Here is a 13,109-nt window from a genome sequence, read left to right as displayed (position 1 = left end):
AAATATACCTTTTTATTTGTAAAGTCTAATTGTACAATTGACTGTATTGTAGCTTACAATGGTGACATTGCATATTCACTTTGATTGCTGTACTTAGTGTATGTATTTTTAAATGGGCTATACTTTGAAAAGCGTTCATTTGCTATTGTGTTGTGTTAAATATGCAATTGTGTAGCCTTTCAGCTTTCTTCTGCTCATCATAGTTGCGGTGTGTTAAATGACAGTAAGTAGGTAGGTTTGTTGTAGTAAACTCAATATAGTACTGTGCATCAACAACTGACTTCACTGGTTATGAAATAAAACCTATAATTGCATGTTTACTGATGCCTACAGTTGATATTGCATCCAAAATACATATTTTACAATTAAAGTTGAGTAGTGTTAAATATATTTTCATAAACTACAAAACTTAATTTCTTTGTATCTGAGAATCTTATTTGTATTTTGTTGAGCTTCAATTTTGTTTGCTTAAAGAGTAAAAAATATTATTTCAATTGATCAGCGGTTATCCCTTGTGTCTAGCTTGAAAGATTTCAGTGCAGAATAGATTTTACTGTAACTCCACTTTTTTTTTTTTTGTAGCTAAATGTAAATGCAGTTTAAAATAGTTTCCAACTCTTAAGAACCGTTTTGATATTCTTTTGCGTCAGTCTGAATTTTCTGCTGATTTACTGCAGATACTGAAAAACTGTTTGATGTACAGGTTTGTTGATTGAATTAAAAGCTTGGACTCAAGGCAATACTATGATATTTGTAGAATATTTCAGATCACATACAATTAAAACAAATATTTTAATAAATAATTCTGTTTAAAATGACACTGTATTTTATGTATTAAATATTGTTGCATTGCTGTGCCAAAATGGAATTGGTGGAGAAAATAAAAGGAATACTACGATTTAACATTTCAATGTTTCAATATTGTATTATTAGTAGTAGTGGTCACAGTCATAGTAATAGTTTTAATATTAATGTTATTATTAAATTCTCATTTCAGCGTAATTCAAAAAGGGGCTGTATTTTTGGTCAAGGGCTTAGCAAAATAATCTAATTACCTGTGATTGAAACGGAAACCCCAATCCCACCTGCAGCCAATTCACTTTGAATATCTTTGGCATTCAATCTCAGATTGTTATTAACCTTCCTCACAATTCTTCTACTTGTTCTTGGAGAAAGAACCTCCTTTCTTCCAGACTGAGGGAGCATTGTGACAGTGTGACTTCGTGATTATAGAAATAACAGTTGAAATTGGGATAGTCAAATGACAGAAAATAGTTTTCTGCCTAAGGTCTTCAGATAACTCTTTACTTTGACGGCAATAATCCTTTGCATAACCCTTCTGTACTCTCTAAGAATGTTAACCTACAGTCCAGCATTTTCTAGACTTTTCTAGAATTAGGGTGCATTATCATACTGAAATTTCTGGCACCTTGTAGGCAATACTGTCATAGCATCAAATGGTATAAATACTTTTGTATTTGCATATTTTGAGTTTTGCAAAACAAATTGCTAAAATAAATAATTGTAGACATCTATTTCTCAACTTTTTTTCCCTCATCCTCAAAAGCAAAACTTTTGCTACAAAAGATTTTTTCTACACTTTTTTGTTTGAGAAATTATACATGTGGTATAAAAAATTATAATGTGGCATGTAAACTTTTGACCAACTATTTAATACAAAAAAAATACCCAAAAAAGAATGGAAACAATAAACAGATGCCCCTGTCTATTGTTTATGGTTTCCATTCATTTTTGTGTTTTATTAAATACAGTTTTCAGCTCTTAAACAGTTGCAGAGTTCAAGTTACTTCTAAAATGGTAAAGATAACTTGAAATCTGCAACTGTTTAAGAGATGAAAACAATTAAAAAGGTTTAAATAAGCAAATTATCAGTTCAATTAAGGGTCTAGGTAAGTAATTGAGAGATCAGTTACAATGAAAGCCAGCAGACAAAGTGGGCCCCCAGGACCAGGGTTGGGAACCATTGATAGGCACTGCAGTTAATATCCGCTCATTCCAAAATTCACCACAGGAGGGCAACATGACTCAACAGATTATAAAGACCCATATCAAGTTATCCAAGAGTTAACAGGATCACGCAAAAAAAGCTGAAACTAACACAGATGTAATATAGCACTTCAGTTGATATCAGCAAGGAAGCAGCACACTGTCAGTCTTGGCAGCCAGAAAGTGTTTGGATGTACTGTTGACTGTCATGAGGCAGAAACTATAATTGCAAATTTTACACTGGAAAATCTCAGCCAGGTTCAAAAGGAGGCTGTTCTTCGATAAAAGCATGTATTATGTAAATTGCATCGTAAAAAGAAAATGTAAAACTACATACAGTATAGGATTATATCTTTTTAACTCCGAACCTAGAGTTCGGAGGTTCCTTCAAGCATATGCTCAAGGCCAGTCATGGAATGCCACCTTCAATATGTGTACATTATGCAATATAAAACCAGTGAGGTGGGTACATTTACACTGATGCACGCTTATTAATTGCCTAGGAAATTACTAATTAAAAGATACAGTATGCAAGTACAGTAATACCTTTATTTAGGTTCAAATTTTTATATTAATATTTTTTCTTAAGCTACAGGAACACACTGAAGTGTTTAATAATGTGAGGTTTAGTCACTTACTTGCAGTACAATATATGAGTAGTAAGAACTAACTGGATGTTACAATTTATCAGAGGCTTTGAGGCAAACAAAATATACAGGTTAAATCTAAATAAACCATGTCATATGCGTAGCAATTATCCATTGTCGATGTTGCATCCTCAAAAAATCAAGCAGGTTAGTTAAACACAATCTCCTTTTCCTAAAACCATGCTGACTGTCTCCCAGGATACTGTTACCATATACAGTTGTATGCAAAAGTTTGGGCACCCCTGGAAAAAATGTATGTTATAATTAATCTTTCAGTGAACAAAAGTTGACCTGACCTTTACATGGTACAAAGTTAAACATGACACCTTTCTGCAAATTCCTATTTATTTGCATTTATTACAGATTCAAAATAATAAACAAAAGTGAACATGGTGCGTGCAAAAGTTTGGGCACCCTGTTGGACTATTCTTAATTACTTCTTAAAAAGATGATTACTAAGACCCTGAAAGGTTGATTCACTCGTTAGGGCTTCAATTAGTCAGGTGAAGTAAATTCCAGTGTTGAATTATTACTCTGAAGTAACTTCATACCTTCTAATCTGTCAGACTGTGGTGGTTGTTCTGCCTGGTTTCAACAACAGTGGGCTCCTCTAAGTAGATGTCTGAGGACTTGAAAATGAAGATAATTGACTTTCACAAAACAGGAGGAGGCTATAAAAATACTCTCTCAATGCTTCCAGCTAGCAATTTCAACTGTCAGAAACATTGTCAAGAAATGGAAGTTAAATGGAACTGTTAAAGTCAAGGCAAGATCTGGAAGACACAAGAAAAATATCACATAGACTTGCCCGAAAACTGGTCAGATCTGCACAACAGAACCCACAGGGCACTGCAAAGGACCTTCAGAACAGTTTAGCTGACACTGGAGTAGTTGTTCACAGGTCCACAGTACAGCGTACCTTACACAACAAGGATCTACATGGGAGAGTTGTCAGAAGGACGCCTTTTCTACAACCTCATCACAAAAGTCAGAGACTAAAGTATGCAAAAGATAACTTTCACAAGCCTTAAACATTTTGGAACAATGTGCTTTGGACTGATGAAACGAAAATTGAATTGTTTGGCCACAACTAAAGAAGGTACATTTGGAGAAAAAAAGGTGAAGCATTTCAAGAAAAGAACATCTTGCAACTGTTAAGCATGAGGGTGGCTCTATTATGCTTTGGGGTTGTGTGGCAGCCAGTGGAACCAGAAATATTGTGCGGGTGGAAGGAAGAACGAATTCAACTAAATACACCGTGTAACAATTATTATTATTATTTTATTGTTCCTGGTTAGTAAGTGTTATTTCCTAATTACTTATGCGTCAAAAAGTATAGAAAATGGCTATTATTCCCCACAAACTTTGCTTTTGTGACCAGGACAGGTAAATTTCAAAATATCACTATTTCCAATGAGAAAATGGGCGCTTTTGTGTCTTTTCGTTCACATAAAGTCAGAAAAAAACAACATATGAATCCAAATTAACATGTATTTATACTAAAGTAATACAAAAATGACTACAAAAGATTTAGAAGTGAGTAGTTTTTTGAGAGTTACGATTATACTGTACCTCTGAATTTGGCGGTCTATAGCATACCCCCATTATTATGCCCTTTGAGTTTTTGACCATTATTCTGACCTATATTGATTCTGTGTTGTTTTTTTCTTCCAAATTTAGCACCTGGGCTTCAAGACTATTTTTGATGTATAGCGCTACCCCTAAGCCTCTTCTATCCTGCCTGTCTTTCCTATATAGTGCATACCCACTAATATTATATTCATCTCCATCACTCTCGGATAAACCAAGTTTCTGTAATGCCAATCACATCGTAGTTACTTGTTAGTGCAGCAGCTTCAAGTTCTAAGTATTTAGTTCTGGTAGAAAATGGTACTGTGGCAATGCAAGAGTACAGGTGTGTTAAAATATTGAAATGTTTTTTTACTTGGCTTCCAGTACATATGGCAATATATCGAACAGTAATTTACATGCTTCCCGGATGTAGCAACACACCTTTATTATTATTATTATTATTATTATTATTATTATTATTATTATTATTAATAATAATAATAGTGTTGTTCCTTTGTATTTTTCTTAAATATGTATTTATTTATAATAACAAACAGTGGCTGACCTAAATAATCAATATTATTAATCCCATGCGTTTCCCCTGTAGCGATTATAAACTCCTTGTTAACAATACAGCAGGAATAAGTCCATACTTTAAGGGCAATGGTATTTATAGATCATTAAAACAGACCCTTTATTGTTTTTTTTGTTTTTTTATGTGAATGACTAAGAATAGCTGATAAATTAGATTACATTTTTAAAGAGCATTGTGCCAACAGTGCTTGACCTTTCAGAGTTTATTTTTGTCATCAAAGACATTTGCTTTTTTATCTTTATGACATCTAAAATCCAGTCACCTAACCTTATGACAACCCCATTACTCGTATTAAAAGCACTTAGCTTTATGTCAGCCAGTGCCACCAAACCAAGGAGCTCTTTGACAGCATTCAAAATCAATTACGCTCCTTCTGTGAACTCGTCTAAACATTAATTCGCAAAATGTCTCATAGATCATAGAAATACATTCTGCATACGCTGTGGAGATAAAGAGAAGTCAAGCAAAACAATTAAATTTATACTGATGCCTTTTATGGCCAGTCTGTAACTGCCTCATAAGGCACTGACTGTAAATCTATGGGTCACAGTATAATCAACTTTATTAGAAATAGTCTTTACCAGAAATTGCCTTAAAGGTTTCAAAAACTGGTGCTCACTGTAACTTCAGTCGAGCAACTATATTTATATCTCCAGTTAATTTAACAGTGTTTATATGTCAGACCAGCTAATGGACAATTTAACTCTTGCCCCAAACATGAATGTCCTCACTGTCAGCACAGAGCCCAATTGGTGTTACCAGGCTGTTGCTAAAACTGACAGCATTTTTAAATAAAATAAAATAAAATAATAAGACTGTGTTTTGTGCTTTCACCTTATCATATTTTTTTCACATAAAATATTTTTAAATTCTAGATCAGGACTTTAATTAATGTCTGTCTGTTTTCTGAAAGCATATATTGTAGGAAATAATACCTCATGTTTGCTTTGACTAGCATAGTGGCAGAATTTGCTATGTTTCTTATAACTAAATAGTGAAAGAAAGCGTATTTTGATTTGGTTTTTTTTTGTGGCAGAAAACAGTGCATTCGGTCTCTGTAAATTGTCCATAATGCACAACTCACCATTAACTGCACCTTGTGCTTTACAACACACCTGAGGCATGAGCTATATCAATACAACCCACACCTTCTTGTGTGTTATTGCTTATCTGTAAGGACTTCAGTGTCTCTCAGTAATGTTTTGATGCATGTGTCTAGTACTGAATAGGAGAACATTTGTTTTTAGCAGTTAGTGGTTCCCAACCTTTTTCCAAGATGGGGCCCAATTAAGGATCGGACCTTTTACACACTTCACTTCCCTGAATGGCCACATGATGATAGCCCTCAGCACAGAACAATAAAGACAACCTAGAAACAATGTTTGTGTGTGTGTGTGTGTAGATATATATATATATATATATATATATAAAGAATATATATATATTATATATATATATACTATATATGATATATATATATATATATATATGTATATATACAGTGAAACAGGAAAATGAATGATGTTTTAAATTCTTCATAAGTTAGCTATATGAATATTTTATTTTTGATACTATATTCTATGAACAGTAGTAAACAACATGCTGTCAAACATTAAGAATTTATATCACAGCTGATATCTTAAAGTGAGGGTGACTGCAATGCAATAAAGTACATTTTTATGGACAGGTGTCTTGGAAGATGGTATAAGGGTGGCAGTATCACAGGTGCAAATAACATTGGCTTATTGGTACACATTGGTCAGCAAGAACAGTATTATGATGGGCGGTGTAACAAGGAAGCGCTGCATCATGTTTAAACTTGCTTTGTCGATGTTTACTTTCATATTTAGCATATTAAGACGTTTCCTGTTTGATGAGTTGTTTATGCACACAAGATATTATTTAAGCCAGAAATTTCCCTATTCTCCATCTGGGAGGTGGTAAGTCATTGAATAAGTGCCAGGCTGTCTGAGATGCTCACATATGAGTACAAACATTTGTTTAAAAGTAAAGCTGACAATGACAAAAGTACTGTAATGAAGGGAATTCAATCACTTTGCCTTTGATGGATTCCATAGATATGGAGTGATTCGGTTTATTCATTCTTTAAAGAGTAAGTACCAGGGTTCCAAGAAATACATAATTATACATCCCCACGTGCTGCTACAACTGTTTAAATAACATACCTGACATTTTTCCTATCATTGTTAACATCCTTAAAGCCTGCTTCAAAAGTTTTTTTTCAAAATGGCCGCTCTGGTGCACTGATAGCAAAAGGATTATTGCCCACATTGTCAAACAGGTAACACAGCAATAATGATCCATGATGTGGTACGGAACAGAAAAGCCAGAACACTGGTTATGTTTTTGTTTACTTATTTATTAATTTATTTTTTTATCCTGCAGTGGTTTTCAACCCTGGTCTTGAGGACCACTGTGTCTGCTGGTTAGCACATTAACAAGACCTTCATTGAACTGATAACTTGCTTATTAGATATTTTTAATTGTTTTCAGCTCTTAAAAAGTGGTAGATTTCAAGTTAGCTGTAATATTTTATATGTAAGTAGAACTCTGCAACTGTTTAGAAGCTGAAAACAATTAAAAAGGTCTAATTAAGCAAATGATCATTTCAATTAATGGTCTAATTAAGTAATTGAGAGGAATGAAAATCAGCAGACACAAGGTGTCCCCAGGACCGGAGTTGAAAACCACATTTAGAGAACAGATCTCAAACCCCAGTGCACTAGAACGGCCATTTTGAAGAGTTTTGAAACTGACTTAGGAGTGTAAAAATTTGTCAGAATGTTAATAATGAAAGGAAAAATGACAGGTACGTTATTTAAACATTTGTAGCAACACGTGAGGACGTGTAATGTTATATTTTTTGGAACCCCGCTATTACTCTTTAAGGAGCATGTGACAGAAAGACAATGATTCTTGGTGGTAAATATCCCTCCTGACCTGTGAGAGCGCTAAGTAATGGGAACAGAGTACCCTGGACTGTTTGTCCTGGCACGTCAAAATACTTGTCTGTCTGTTCATTGATCATCTGTACCTGCACACTGTTAACCACTTTGCCATAGAGCACTACATTCTTAAACAGCTAGCACTTCAATAAACAGTCTTTTTCTTACAAGAATGTAGGACATATATTGTCCCAGCAGGCAGCAGTGTTACAAACCATTCCTTTGATGTTAAACAGCTTCAAAGGTCTTTGTCATTTGCCTTTTAAACCGGTGGGTGATCTGGGATTTCATAAATAAGAACAAACAGTCTCTGTTCTAAAATAAATACTTTCTAAAACATAATCAGATACATTGACTTGACAGTGTGCTTCTACACAACACATTTGTAATTAATATCTTCTAACACCTGCTTTTTCACAAGCAGCAAGGGAGGCCTCAAGACAAAATGATTATGCAAAAGTGACATTGAGAACAACTCATAACAGTCTATACACCAGCTGGACACAGGAGAGTTTCATTTCACCAAGTATATTTATTAGGAAATCAAAAATAATTATAGTGAAACAGTAAATACTGTAGCACTATACATTGTTTTTATAGGTCCACACACAGCAAAGCTGCAGGTTAATTTACTGTAATCCCTACATTTAATAAAAACAAATAGATGCTAAGTGACATTTGCCACCACTATGGAAATTATCTTAATTTCTTCTCTGCCTAAATTAAAATAGTCACCCCCTGGCCTTCAGCATGAGAAAGACTTTTACCTCAGTACATTTTGTATAATGCTTGACAGTAGTATACAGTAGTGTAAAGTTTGCGTTTTAGCATATAACATAAGCAGTTAACTATAATTATAAGCCTATACATTTATAATGCAGTATAAAGTTGTTGTACTAGAAAAAAATCTATATTTATATAGATGCCTGTGCAGATTATTCATTTGTAAAAGACAGGTTATCTATTGATTATATAGAGTTCATATTAAAGTAACAAAGTAGCAGCAGTAGTCTTTATTGTACTTTTTATGCACATAATGGACCATCAACGTTGTTGCAGGGGGGAGCATGTAGAGTATAACGCATGAAGTGATGTTGAAAAATCCATGGCTGTGATGAGCTGTCATACCAGTTATGGCAATCACCATTGTAGAACCTGAGAGCTCTTAAAATGGACAGCTATTATGTCACTCAGTTGTTCTGCATTGGTAGTAAATGCACAACCACTGTACTAATGGGACGCCCGGCTAAGTAAAAGATGTTATTTTGATAAGGGAATGATTACCCATCCAAGGATGCCATAACACTGTATTTAGTTATAAAGCAGACCACCAAATCCACCACAAACCAGCACATATCTTGTCTTAGCCTTTAATATACAGTAGTCTCTGGCTAAGAGAACACCCCTCGTGACACAAACAAAGCGTTCTCTAAGTCAGAGTTGACCAGCAGATACAATATGAATCAATCAATAAATAAATAAATAAATATGTATTACTTGTCATTACACACGTGAATCAACATATGAAATGAACAGATTTCCATTACATGAGAGTATATGCTAAAACTTCACGCTGATTTGAACTCAGCTCTCGCCAAGATAAGCACCAACTAATATGTAGCTTTCCAGTAACCTAATGTGATCCATCTGCATCATCCATTTGCGTTTCTTTCCATCTGTTGATGTAGATATCCTTCTGTCTGGTGTTGATGGCTGAAGTGTAATGCTGGCTGCAGGGACCAGCTTATTTTGCCTCCCAAGCACATCAGCACACACAACGGCTGCGATGCTGGTTCCGGGGATCAACCACAAGTGTGGTCTACCCAGCGCATCAGCATGACAACCGTCTGGACTGAGCTAAGTAGGGTACATCTCTGGGGTCTTCAAGTGGGCACCTTCCATCCTCAGTGTTTCGTTGACTAGCCCATGACACCTCAAGAGGGCTCAACAGTGATTCTGGTGTCCCAGCATCACCCCCCTCCATCCCCCACTCAGCCCAGCTTACTTACCCATACATCAGCGTTGCTTTCTTTCTATTGTGCTTGAGATCCCCATCCAGAATCTTTCCTTCTCAACCATAACCAGTTGTTGCTCCTTTCTGCTGCTTCAGATAAGTTCTTCACTGTGTGACACAACTCTTGGCCACTGAATCCGACGTCTCTGAGAAACCGGGTTGTAGAGTGTGCCACAAATCCTTGACAACCCACCTCCACTGGGTAAACTCGGACTCTCCATTCTCGCTGTTCCGCTTCAGCAGCTAGTTGAGCATACCGAAGTACGAGAAAAGCAATATGGAAGTGTATGTTAATAAACTATAATAATAAAGTAACAGACAAACTGACATTAATAAGGTGATTAGATTAATTATGAATACATGTACAAGAGCAATATTCAAGGCATGCACAAAATGATTTAACAGAATCGTGAAGCAACTCACCAGAACAGGAGACACCAAATTGCTTGGTGACTTGTGTCTGATTTATGTTTTTCTCAAGAGCTCGAATAATTTCCAACTTTTCTATAGCAAGAGAAACAGCGGTGCATTTCGTCGTTTGTTTACATGCCATTTTGTAGTGATGAGGTGCACTCGTGGAAATCTGCACACAAAACGAGGCAATGATAAATGACACTCTCGTGATGACAAGTCACATTTGAAAAGATTGAATAAACCATTTTAATTTAAGTTAATGGTGATGAGTTATCAAGTTTCAAAACAGTACTGCATCAGTTGTGAACGAATCGCTAGTGATGCCAAGAAGGTGTTCTTTTAAGTGAAGTTCCTGTTCCTTTAGCCGGAGCATTTACAATGAGAAAGATTTGTTTGACCATAAGGGTGTTCTCTTAGGCAAAGTGTTCTCTTAGGAGGTGTTCGTATACGCGGAGACTACTGTGCAGTCAAATGGAACAACTGTCATTTCCAATAATCTGTCATATTTTAAAGATGCAGAGTACCCCTTTGAAAACAATGTTTTGTTCTAATATACTGCTATGGCCAAAAGTTTTGCATCACCCCATATAATTAACTAATTTTGCTTCATAGAGTCAAATGAAACCTGCTGAATAATGTTACGTTAACATATTCAATTACATACTGCTTTGTAGATTTCCATATACAAAAACTTGACAAAAATTGAAAAATGTGACATTTTGAAACCTAACATGAAATACTGTACTACTGTTATGGCTTCCAGTAAATTTTTGTGATATAATTTCTTTCTAGTTTCTTTAATTACATTGTGTTTAGTTATGTCTCAATCCTAAAATTCTAGATGGTGTAAAATGCTATACTGCTTGCAAAGCAATACTTATTTTGATTGAATTAATTTCTAGTCAATATTGTTAGTTGTGTAAACATATCATTTAAAATATTTTTCACAGCCACTTAAAAGTTAATTAAAATGGGGTGCAGCTTGAACGGATACCCCTTTTACATAATTTAGAAAACATGGACTATATTATTAAACCATTATTTCATCCTCGACCAATAAATAGTATTACAATTCTTCTAAACGCAAAGGAGATGCTTGTCAGTTCTACTTCAGTTGCCTGCCACAGACATTTGTAATGTGGGCTAGATCAGCCAAAGTCTCTTTAAATTACAGTAGACCATCTAGTGCACACAGCAAAACAAAAGTAAACTTCATCCAAAGTGACACATCACTAGGTGGCACTGTCTCTTACTTATACACTCTTTGGCTGATCCCTTGTAAAAGTTTCCTATAGTAAAAGCAAAGCAAAGGGTAATAAAAGAAAAGTGAAACATGGTAATGCATTGTGTAGGTGAGCATTTTAAAGCTCAGAGAAATATATTTAAAGCATATTGAAATACATGGCAAACCATGCAAAGTATAACCACGGAGAAATTACTGTGCTAAATTAAATTACTGTGGTAATTTTAAGGGATAAGTGGTTATTATTATTTATTTGGCAAATGCCTTTATCCAAGGTGACTTACAGGTGTTACGGAGCAGTACAATGATACAATGCAAGATTAGTATTTAAATACAATATAGTTTATAGTAAGTGCAAATTAGGATTACAACAAGTTATATCTACAATTACATATTAGTAATGCAATAGTGCAAGGATAGTGCATTAGCTGAGGATTCAGTAACATGGTGCTTAGGTCAGGAAAGTCCAGTGCATAGTAGGAGGAGTAGATCAAGAGATCTACCAGTGCAGCCTGCACAGGTGGGTCTTCAGGAGGTGGTGGAAGGCAATGAGAGACAAAGCAGTCGTAAAGTTCTCCGGTAACTAGTTCCACCACAGAGGGGCTAGGGAAGAGAAGGAGCGGGCATGGCAGGATGGAGAGTGGAGGGAAAACATGATCAGTCGGATCTCTCCTATGTTACAGTACAACGCGCTCTCCATAGGCACAATCGCCAGACTCACGCTTCACCTATCAGTGGAAATCCACTCAATCGAAATCATGCTTGGAAAATGTGGACGTTATCGATTCTGTGTTTTTGTTCATCTGCGCTTCACTTTAAGCGGCTAGACAAAGATTGAATAATTATACACAGTGGTTTGGAGAATGTATAATACTGTTAAAAATCAAATCAAGATCTTTTTTTTTTAAAAAACTTTCATTTTTATTTACGTTCAGGGTTGGAAACCTGTGCTACAGGGTGATGCAAAACCTTTGGCCATAGCTGTATGTCTAGGGAACTAGAAGAGCAGCTCCTGACATGAGGTGAAAACACCTTGACACATACTTTTAAGTATTTAGTAATCACAATTGTAAGAATGATTGCAAAATAGGTGATATATTTGAAGCTTCTTGCTCTTTTATTTGTAATATTCTAAACAAAAAACAAAACTTTGCTTGTGGTGTGACATGGATATCCAGTTACATTTTTATAGCAATCCAACTAAATATATCTAGTGCTATGCTCAATCTGTTTGACCAATTTATAATATCTGTTTGTTATATTTTGTATTAAAATGCCAAGTAGCACGTGTGTAAGCTGGGTGTAGTGTGCATTGATTTATTATTATATGTGTGGTTATGATTTCCCTGATATTGTGTGTGTTATTGTGTGTGTGTGTGTTTGTTTTATATTATTGCGGTCCTTATCTGTGCAATTAAGGTGATTCTGAGTTAACTGATTAATGGGAGGCGGGGGGAGGGTATAAAAATCTTCCAGGTTAACCTTTTTGTTTGTGAGCTGATAGCACAGGGCTTGGTGAAGTGGACGTTTTTGGGTAAGACAAGCTTTTGTTTATACTTGTTTCAGCGTTTAGTACGCTGTCAAAACAGTTTGTGGTCTAATTTGTTTCTATGGAATAAACTTTTCTCCACTCTGTTAGTGGTGCAGCCAG

Source organism: Polyodon spathula, chromosome 4 (assembly GCF_017654505.1).
Source record: "Polyodon spathula isolate WHYD16114869_AA chromosome 4, ASM1765450v1, whole genome shotgun sequence".
Taxonomy (NCBI): Eukaryota; Metazoa; Chordata; class Actinopteri; order Acipenseriformes; family Polyodontidae; genus Polyodon; species Polyodon spathula.
This window is presented reverse-complemented; position numbering follows the sequence as displayed.